This window comes from Rutidosis leptorrhynchoides, chromosome 3 (assembly GCF_046630445.1).
Source record: "Rutidosis leptorrhynchoides isolate AG116_Rl617_1_P2 chromosome 3, CSIRO_AGI_Rlap_v1, whole genome shotgun sequence".
NCBI classification, from domain to species: Eukaryota; Viridiplantae; Streptophyta; class Magnoliopsida; order Asterales; family Asteraceae; genus Rutidosis; species Rutidosis leptorrhynchoides.
Window position 1 is genome coordinate 154,317,246 of NC_092335.1, and position 11,408 is coordinate 154,328,653.

Genomic DNA, 11,408 nt, shown 5'->3' on the forward strand with positions numbered 1-11,408 from the left:
CTTAGATTTTAATAATTTTTGAATGTGGGGTAATATACCAAACTTCAAAAATATGTATATATGTTTGCAGTTTATCTTATGTACACAACAGGGTAAAACAACGCATTTTCAAAGACTGGCATTAAGTTCAGCAAAAGCAACTAATTTTGACGACAAGATGCAAAATATATGTGAAATAACAACAAGACGGAATGAACAAATGATGTGCACCATTTATCATTCAGCAAACAAACGCCAATATATTTGGAAACTTTGGTAAAAATTTAATCATTTTCACACAAATCACCCTCAATAATTTAAATTGTTACTGATTTCTTACAAATGAGGGCATTGCAAGATCTTAAGTGTGGGAAGGGGTTAAATTCTTTCGGATTTTAACATTTTTTTACTTTATACACTTGGTTACCATTAAAAATACTAGTAAAGCAGTAGTTGTATTAGAATCTAGTGCTCTCTGATAAAAAAGAACAGCCCTAGTCTTATATACTAACTACCCAATTCTAGTAAAAAAATTTCAAAATTTTCAATTAAATGAATTCAAAATCATGTTTATACATATTTATGAACGATAAAACTAGGTTTTAACACCGAAATTATTGTTACCTCGGAAAGGACATAAATTGAGAAACAAACTAAAATGTTAAAATTCATTTAAAATGGAATAGAGGACGATAAAAAGGAAAATAAAAGCCAAGTGTGGGAAAATTTACCAAGTTATCTTAAACATATGTCACATATATCTGTAACAAATAACTGAAAATACTTTTGCTTTGGACTAAACTAAACTGTTTTACCCGATGAAAGAAAAGAAGAGATGGATCTACACGATGAATCAATTCCATCATTAAAAGGAAGTAAAGTCTTCCGAAAAAGACACGCGCTTCTTGATTTAGGTCATGAAGTTGTCGTTCAGACCAGCTGTAGGTTGACGAAAAATCTAGAAAAGTCATCACTAAAATCAGCAGGAAATCCACGGACCTCAGCATTAAACAGGGTCGCCAAGTGGTCAGATTTATCCTAACCATGAGAAGGATTTATCTCGTACAATGGGGGGGGCACCATGCAAATTAGCTGGATAAGACTAATGAATCAGATCCCCAGAAAGGATAATCTCCTTAAAGATTAAAAATCAGCTTTTAAGACTGATATTACTCAATCCTAGAGATTGACCTTAAAGATTGAGAATTACAAACTCATGGAATTCAATGATATCTAAACTCGAGCTTAAACGAGAAAATATTTTGATCAAAATTACAAACCGATTTGTTTTCTGAAAACCCTATTTTCAATGCGTTCATTACCATTGAACGTAAAATCCTAGGAATTCACCTGGAATTCATTAGGTCACCTGAACTAAATCGGGTGTCAACCGTAAGAATGGTGGTTGCATAGCATGGTCAAAGACATGACCTTGTGCCAGACCGAAAAAATTATAAGGGTGAGCTTTACTATTGCTCCTACCAAGGATAGTAATTGTGTCCGACACGTTATAGACCATAATCAAAAGCATGTCACGGGACATTGCCTTAACAGTTGCTTGTTCAACGCTTTCCTTTACAACCGGACGGTAGTTTGCCGAAAGGTAATATACGGAACAAGTAAACTGGACGTGTTGCTTTCCAAATACAAGGTTAGCAAGTGGGTGACACAAAACCGCAAGTTTGAGCTAAAATTTTCAAATCTGAAACCCACCAAACCCACAAAAATATTTTGCAAACACCGGTAAAGGGTTATTCCGGAAAACTTATCTAGGGTAAAAACTAGATTTAATTTTCAAAAGATCAAATGTTTTCATAAAGATCCAATTTCCTTAATGGATCTAAATTTTTATAGTCATGTGGGACTGTAAACCATATCGTTACTACCATTGTTTATACCGCCGTATAGAAATCACTGATGTACAAAGTGTGAAGAATAAAGAAGTGATTCTAGTATTTCAAGACGATATTGCTTGAGGACAAGCAACGCTCAAGTGTGGGAATATTTGATAATGCTAAAAACGAACATATATTTCATAGCATTATTCCTCAAGAAAGACAAGCTTTTAGTTGCAATTGTTCTATTTACAAGTGATATTCGTTTAAATAATAAAAGGTGAAGACAAGAGACAGATTCGACGATTTGAAGACGCAAACGACCAAAAAGCTCAAAAGAACAAAAGACAATCAAAGAGGTTCCAATTATTGATAAGAAACGTCTCGAAATTACAAAAGTACAAGATTCAAAACGCAAAGTACAAGATATTAAATTGTACGCGAGGACGTTCGAAAATCCGGAACCGGGACCAGAGTCAACTCTTAACGCTCGACGCAACGGACTAAAAATTACAAGTTAACTATGTATATAAATATAATATAATATATAATTAATTATATTAATTATATATATATATATTATATTTATATATAAAAAACCGTCGGCAGAGAAACTCCAAGGGTGTGAGCTGTAAATACATTCTCCGCGACTCGCGGAGTTTGAAGGGGATTTTGCCGCGAGTCGCGGAGCCCCAAATTTCAACTCTGGCTATAAAGCCAACCGAATTCTGATCAAAAACCATATTCTATTTTCTCTCTTCTCTATCTATACGATATATATATATATATATATATATATATATATATATATATATATATATATATATATATATATATATAATTTATATTTTAATTTTAATTTTAATTATAATTCTAATAATAAGGGTATGTTAGCGAATGTTGTAAGGGTGTAAGTCGAAATTCTGTCCGTGTAACGCTACGCTATTTTTAATCATTGTAAGTTATGTTCAACCTTTTTATATTAATGTCTCGTAGCTAAGTTATTATTATGCTTATTTAAAACGAAGTAATCATGATGTTGGGCTAATTACTAAAATTGGGTAATTGGGCTTTGTACCATAATTGGGGTTTGGACAAAAGAACGACACTTGTGGAAATTAGACTATGGGCTATTAATGGGCTTTATATTTGTTTAACTAAATGAAAGTTTGTTAATGTTAATATAAAGATTTACAATTGGGCGTCCCTATAAATTACCATATACACTCGATCGGACACGATGGGCGGGGTATTTATATGTACGAATAATCGTTCATTTAACCGGACACGGGAATGGATTAATAGCCACTAGAATAATTAAAACAGGGGTGAAATTACATTCAAGGGTAATTGGTGTAATTGTTAACAAAGTAGTAAAACCTTGGTTTACACGCAGTCGATAACCTGGTGTATTCATTAAACAAAGTATTAAAACCTTGTTACAATTCGAATCCCCAATTAGTTGGAATATTTAACTTCGGGTATAATAATAATTTGACAAGGACACTTGCAATTTATATTTATGACTGATGGACTGTTATGGACAAAAACCAGACGGACATATTAAATAATCCAGGACAAAGGACAATTAACCCATGGGCATAAAACTAAAATCAACACGTCAAACATCATGATTACGGAAGTTTAAATAAGCATAATTCTTTTATTTCATATTTAATTTCCTTTATTTTATATTTAATTGCACTTCTAATTATCGCACTTTTATTTATTGTTATTTAATCGCACTTTTAATATTCGTACTTTTTAATTATCGCAATTTTATTTTATCGCACTTTTATTATTCGCAATTTCATTATCGTTATTTACTTTACGCTTTAAATTACGTCTTTTATTTATTTTATATTTTACATTAGGTTTTAACTGCGACTAAAGTCTTAAAATCGACAAACCGGTCATTAAACGGTAAAAACCCCCCTTTATAATAATAATATTACTTATATATATATTTGTATTTTTATAAAAGTAAACTAATATAGCGTTGAGCTTTATTTAAAGATTTCCCTGTGGAACGAACCGGACTTACTAAAAACTACACTACTGTACGATTAGGTACACTGCCTATAAGTGTTGTAGCAAGGTTTAAGTATATCCATTCTATAAATAAATAAATATCTTGTGTAAAATTGTATCGTATTTAATAGTTTTTCCTAGTAAAATATAAACTATTTTATATATACCTCGCATAACATCAATAGCCGCAGTACAGGCTGCGCTACATACCAACAATAACCTTGGATCTAGCAATACAGGAAATCGTGTAGGATGCACCTACAAAGAATTCACTGCCTGCAAACCTTTGGAATTTGATGGAACCGAAGGACCGATCGGATTGAAACGGTGGACCGAGAAGGTCGAATCGGTGTTTGCCATAAGTAAGTGTACTGAAGAGGACAAAGTAAAGTACGCTACGCATACCTTCATAGGTTCTGCGTTAACATGGTGGAATACCTATCTAGAGCAAGTGGGACAAGACGATGCGTACACACTACCGTGGTCAGCATTCAAGCACTTGATGAACGAGAAGTACCGTCCCAGAACCGAGGTCAATAAGCTCAAGACAGAACTTAGAGGGTTACGAACCCAAGGATTTGATATTACCACGTACGAAAGACTATTCACAGAATTGTGCCTATTGTGTCCGGGAGCATTCGAAGATGAGGAAGAGAAGATCGACGCGTTTGTGAAAGGATTACCGGAAAGAATCCAAGAAGATATAAGTTCACACGAGCCCGCCTCCATACAACAGGCATGTAGAATGGCTCACAAACTAGTGAACCAGATTGAAGAAAGAATTAAAGAACAGACTGCTGAAGAGGCCAATGTGAAGCAAGTCAAAAGAAAGTGGGAGGAAAACGGTGATAAGAATCACCAATACAACAACAACAGCAATTACAACAATAATCGCAACAATTATCCCAACAATCACAACATCAATCGCAACTACAACAAACGGCCCAACTACAACAACAACAACAACAATAGCAGTAACTACAACAATCATCCCAACAACAATAATAACCGCAACAAAAACAACAATCAGAAGCAGCTATGCCAAAGGTGTGAAAAGTATCACTCGGGGTTTTGCACCAAATTTTGCAACAAGTGTAAAAGAAATGGTCATAGCGCGGCGAAGTGTGAGGTTTACGGACCAGGGGTTAATAGAACGAAAGGAACAAATGGTGTCGGAACGAGTAATGGCGGAGCAAGTAGTGTCGGAGCAAGTTATGCCAATGTAGTTTGTTATAAATGTGGAAAACTGGGCCACATTATTAGAAATTGCCCGAACCAGGAGAACACGAATGGACAAGGCCGCGGAAGAGTTTTCAATATTAATGTGGCAGAGGCACAAGAAGACCCGGAGCTTGTTACGGGTACGTTTCTTATTGACAATAAATCTGCTTACATTTTATTTGATTCGGGTGCGGATAGAAGCTATATGAGTAGAGATTTTTGTGCTAAATTAAGTTGTCCATTGACGCCTTTGGATAGTAAATTTTTACTCGAACTAGCAGATGGTAAATTAATTTCAGCAGATAATATATGTCGGAATTGAGAAATTAAACTGGTTAGCGAAACATTTAAGATTGATTTGATACCAGTAGAGTTAGGGAGTTTTGATGTGATAATCGGTATGGACAGGTTGAAAGAAGTGAAAGCAGAGATCGTTTGTTACAAAAATGCAATTCGCATTATACGAGAAAAAGAAAAACCCTTAATGGTGTACGGAGAAAAGGGCAACACGAAGCTACATCTTATTAGTAATTTGAAGGCACAAAAACTAATAAGAAAAGGTTGCTATGCTGTTCTAGCACACGTCGAGAAAGTACAAACTGAAGAAAAGAGCATCAATGATGTTCCCATTGCAAAAGAATTTCCCGATGTATTTCCGAAAGAATTACCGGGATTACCCCCACATCGATCCGTTGAATTTCAAATAGATCTTGTACCAGGAGCTGCACCAATAGCTCGTGCTCCTTACAGACTCGCACCCAGCGAGATGAAAGAACTGCAAAGCCAATTACAAGAACTTTTAGAGCCTGGTTTCATTCGACCAAGCACATCACCGTGGGGAGCTCCTGTTTTGTTTGTCAAGAAGAAAGATGGTACATTCAGGTTGTGTATCGACTACCGAGAGTTGAACAAACTTACCATCAAGAACCGCTACCCACTACCGAGAATCGACAACTTATTTGATCAACTACAAGGCTCGTCTGTTTATTCAAAGATTGACTTACGTTCCGGGTATCATCAAATGCGGGTGAAAGAAGATGATATTCCAAAGACTGCTTTCAGAACACGTTACGGTCATTACGAGTTTATGGTCATGCCATTTGGTTTAACTAATGCACCAGCTGTGTTCATGGACCTTATGAACCGAGTGTGTGGACCATACCTTGACAAGTTTGTCATTGTTTTCATTGATGACATACTTATTTACTCAAAGAATGACCAAGAACACAGTGAACATTTGAGAAAGGTGTTAGAAGTATTGAGGAAGGAAGAATTGTACGCTAAGTTTTCAAAGTGTGCATTTTGGTTGGAAGAAGTTCAATTCCTCGGTTACATAGTGAACAAAGAAGGTATTAAGGTGGATCCGGCAAAGATAGAAACTGTTGAAAAGTGGGAAACCCCGAAAACTCCGAAACACATACGCCAGTTTTTAGGACTAGCTGGTTACTACAGAAGGTTCATCCAAGACTTTTCCAGAATAGCAAAACCCTTAACTGCATTAATGCATAAAGGGAAGAAATTTGAATGGAATGATGAACAAGAGAAAGCGTTTCAGTTATTGAAGAAAAAGCTAACTACGGCACCTATATTGTCATTGCCTGAAGGGAATGATGATTTTGTAATTTATTGTTACGCATCAAAGCAAGGTCTCGGTTGTGTATTAATGCAATGAACGAAGGTGATTGCTTATGCGTCTAGACAATTGAAGATTGACGAACAAAATTATACGACGCATGATTTGGAATTAGGCGCGGTTATTTTTGCATTAAAGACTTGGAGGCACTACTTATATGGGGTCAAAAGTATTATATATACCGACCACAAAAGTCTTCAACACATATTTAATCAGAAACAACTGAATATGAGGCAGCGTAGGTGGATTGAATTATTGAATGATTACGACTTTGAGATTCGTTACCACCCGGGGAAGGCAAATGTGGTAGCCGATGCCTTGAGCAGGAAGGACAGAGAACCCATTCGAGTAAAATCGATGAATATAATGATTCATAATAACCTTACTACTCAAATAAAGGAGGCGCAACAAGGAGTTTTAAAAGAGGGAAATTTAAAGGATGAAATACCCAAAGGATCGGAGAAGCATCTTAATATTCGGGAAGACGGAACCCGGTATAGGGCTGAAAGGATTTGGGTACCAAAATTTGGAGATATGAGAGAAATGGTACTTAGAGAAGCTCATAAAACCAGATACTCCATACATCATGGAACGGGGAAGATGTACAAGGATCTCAAGAAACATTTTTGGTGGCCGGGTATGAAAGCTGATGTTGCTAAATACGTAGGAGAATGTTTGACGTGTTCTAAGGTCAAAGCTGAGCATCAGAAACCATCAGGTCTACTTCAACAACCCGAAATCCCGGAATGGAAATGGGAAAACATTACCATGGATTTCATCACTAAATTGCCACGGACTTCAAGTGGTTTTGATACTATTTGGGTAATAGTTGATCGTCTCACCAAATCAGCACACTTCCTACCAATAAGAGAAGATGACAAGATGGAGAAGTTAGCACGACTGTATTTGAAGGAAGTCATCTCCAGACATGGAATACCAATCTCTATTATCTCTGATAGGGATGGCAGATTTATTTCAAGATTCTGGCAGACATTACAGCAAGCATTAGGAACTCGTCTAGACATGAGTACTACCTATCATCCACAAACTGATGGGCAGAGCGAAAGGACGATAAAAACGCTTGAAGACATGCTACGAGCATGTGTTATTGATTTCGGAAACAGTTGGGATCGACATCTACCGTTAGCAGAATTTTCCTACAACAACAGCTACCATTCAAGCATTGAGATGGCGCCGTTTGAAGCACTTTATGGTAGAAAGTGCAGGTCTCCGATTTGTTGGAGTGAAGTGGGGGATAGACAAATTACGGGTCCGGAGATTATACAAGAAACTACCGAGAAGATCATCCAAATTCAACAACGGTTGAAAACCGCCCAAAGTCGACAAAAGGGCTACGCTGACATTAAAAGAAAAGATATAGAATTTGAAATTGGAGAGATGGTCATGCTTAAAGTTGCACCTTGGAAAGGCGTTGTTCGATTTGGTAAACGAGGGAAATTAAATCCAAGGTATATTGGACCATTCAAGATTATTGATCGTGTCGGACCAGTAGCTTACCGACTTGAGTTACCTCAACAACTCACGGCTGTACATAACACTTTCCACGTCTCGAATTTGAAGAAATGTTTTGCTAAAGAAGATCTCACTATTCCGTTAGATGAAATCCAAATCAACGAAAAACTTCAATTCATCGAAGAACCCGTCGAAATAATGGATCGTGAGGTTAAAAGACTTAAACAAAACAAGATACCAATTGTTAAGGTTCGATGGAATGCTCGTAGAGGACCCGAGTTCACCTGGGAGAGTGAAGATCAGATGAAGAAGAAATACCCGCATCTATTTCCAGAATATTCGTCAACACCTTCAACAGCTTAAAATTTCGGGATGAAATTTATTTAACGGGTAGGTACTGTAGTGACCCGAACTTTTCCATATTTATATATATTAATTGAGATTGATATTTACATGATTAAATCTTTCCAACATGTTAAGCAATCAAACTTGTTAAGACTTGATTAATTGAAATATGTTTCATATAGACAATTGACCATCCAAGTTGACCGGCGATTCACGAACGTTAAAACTTGTAAAAACGACATGACGATATATATATGGATATACATATGGTTAACATGAGATTATGATAAGTAAGTATCTCCATAAGTATATTAACAATGAGTTATATACATATAAACAAGACTACTAACTTAAGGATTTCGAAACGAGACATATATGTAACGATTATCGTTGTAACGACATTTAAATGTATATATATCATATTAAGATATATTAATATATCATAATATCATGATAATATAATAATTTAACATCTCATTAGATATAATAAATAATGGGTTAACAACATTAATTTAGATCGTTAACTTAAAGGTTTCAAAACAACACTTACATGTAACGACTAACGATGACTTAACGACTCAGTTAAAATGTATATACATGTAGTTTATTTAGATGTATTAAAATACTTTTGGAAGACTTCAAGACATATATCAAAACACTCATACTTAACGAAAATGGTTACAGTTACTTTCCCATTCTTTTCTTTCATCAAGAATTCTAGTCGTATTCTTACCCGTATTATACACAGCTTCAAAACGTACTTACTATGGGTATATACCAATAGGAACTAGCATGGGATTCCACTCTTGATTATGTCATGTATGACTAATCAATTTTAACTTCTACCATGAGCTAGTCAACTAACTAGAACTCCTTTTAACCCCACTCACCACTCACCAATTACCACTCATCATTCACTCCATTTCACTTCCAATTCTCTTTCTAATTCTCTCTCAACACACACACACACTATTATGAACGTATTTTTCCAGTAGTTAATCATCATCTTCATCAAAAATCACTTCAAGAATCAAGTTATAATCATCATAGGAAGAACACTTCAAGAACACTTCAAAAATCCCTTCAAGTTTACTAATTTACTTCCAAGCTTTCTAATCCATTCCAAGTAATCATCTAAGATCAAGAAACCTTTGTTATATACAGTAGGTTATATTTCTTATTCAAGGTAAAATTCATATTCAAACTTTGATTCAATTTCTATAACTATAAACTATCTTAATCCGAGTAAAAAATCTTACTTGAACTTGTTTTTGTGTCATGATCCTACTTCAAGAACTTTCAAGCCATCCAAGATCCTTTGAAGCTAGATCATTTCTTGTCACTTCCAGTAGTTTTACCTACTAAACTTGAGGTAGTAATGATGTTCATAACATCATTCGATTCATATATATAAAACTATCTTATTCGAAGGTTTAAACTCGTAATCACTAGAACATAGTTTAGTTAATTCTAAACTTGTTCGCAAACAAAAATTAATCCTTCTAACTTGACTTTTAAAATTAACTAAACACATGTTCTATATCTATATGATATGCTAACTTAATGATTTAAAACCTGGAAACACGAAAAACACCGTAAAACCGGATTTACGCCGTCGTAGTAACACCGCGGGCTGTTTTGGGTTAGTTAATTAAAAACTATGATAAACTTTGATTTAAAAGTTGTTATTCTGAGAAAATTATTTTTATTATGAACATGAAACTATATCCAAAAATTATGGTTAAACTCAAAGTGGAAGTATGTTTTCTAAAATGGTCATCTAGACGTCGTTCTTTCGACTGAAATGACTACCTTTACAAAAATGACTTGTAACTTATTTTTCCGACTATAAACCTATACTTTTTCTGTTTAGATTCATAAAATATAGTTCAATATGAAACCATAGCAATTTGATTCACTCAAAACGGATTTAAAATGAAGAAGTTATGGGTAAAACAAGATTGGATAATTTTTCTCATTTTAGCTACGTGAAAATTGGTAACAAATCTATTCCAACCATAACTTAATCAACTTATATTGTATATTATGTAATCTTGAGATACCATAGACACGTATACAATGTTTCGACCTATCATGTCGACACATCTATATATATTTCGGAACAACCATAGACACTCTATATGTGAATGTTGGAGTTAGCTATACAGGGTTGAGGTTGATTCCAAAATATGTATAGTTTGAGTTGTGATCAATACTGAGATACGTATACACTGGGTCGTGGATTGATTCAAGATAATATTTATCGATTTATTTCTGTATATCTAACTGTGGACAACTAGTTGTAGGTTACTAACGAGGACAGCTGACTTAATAAACTTAAAACATCAAAATATATTAAAAGTGTTGTAAATATATTTTGAACATACTTTGATATATATGTATATATTGTTATAGGTTTGTGAATCAACCAGTGGCCAAGTCTTACTTCCCGACGAAGTAAAAATCTGTGAAAGTGAGTTATAGTCCCACTTTTAAAATCTAATATTTTTGGGATGAGAATACATGCAGGTTTTATAAATGATTTACAAAATAGACACAAGTACGTGAAACTACATTCTATGGTTGAATTATTGAAATCGAATATGCCCCTTTTTATTAAGTCTGGTAATCTAAGAATTAGGGTACAGACACCCTAATTGACGTGAATCCTAAAGATAGATCTATTGGGCCTAACAAACCCCATCCAAAGTACCGGATGCTTTAGTACTTTGAAATTTATATCATATCCGAAGAGTATCCCGGAATGATGGGGATATTCTTATATATGCATCTTGTTAATGTTGGTTACCAGGTGTTCACCATATGAATGATTTTTATCTCTATGTATGGGATGTGTATTGAAATATGAAATCTTGTGGTCTATTGTTACG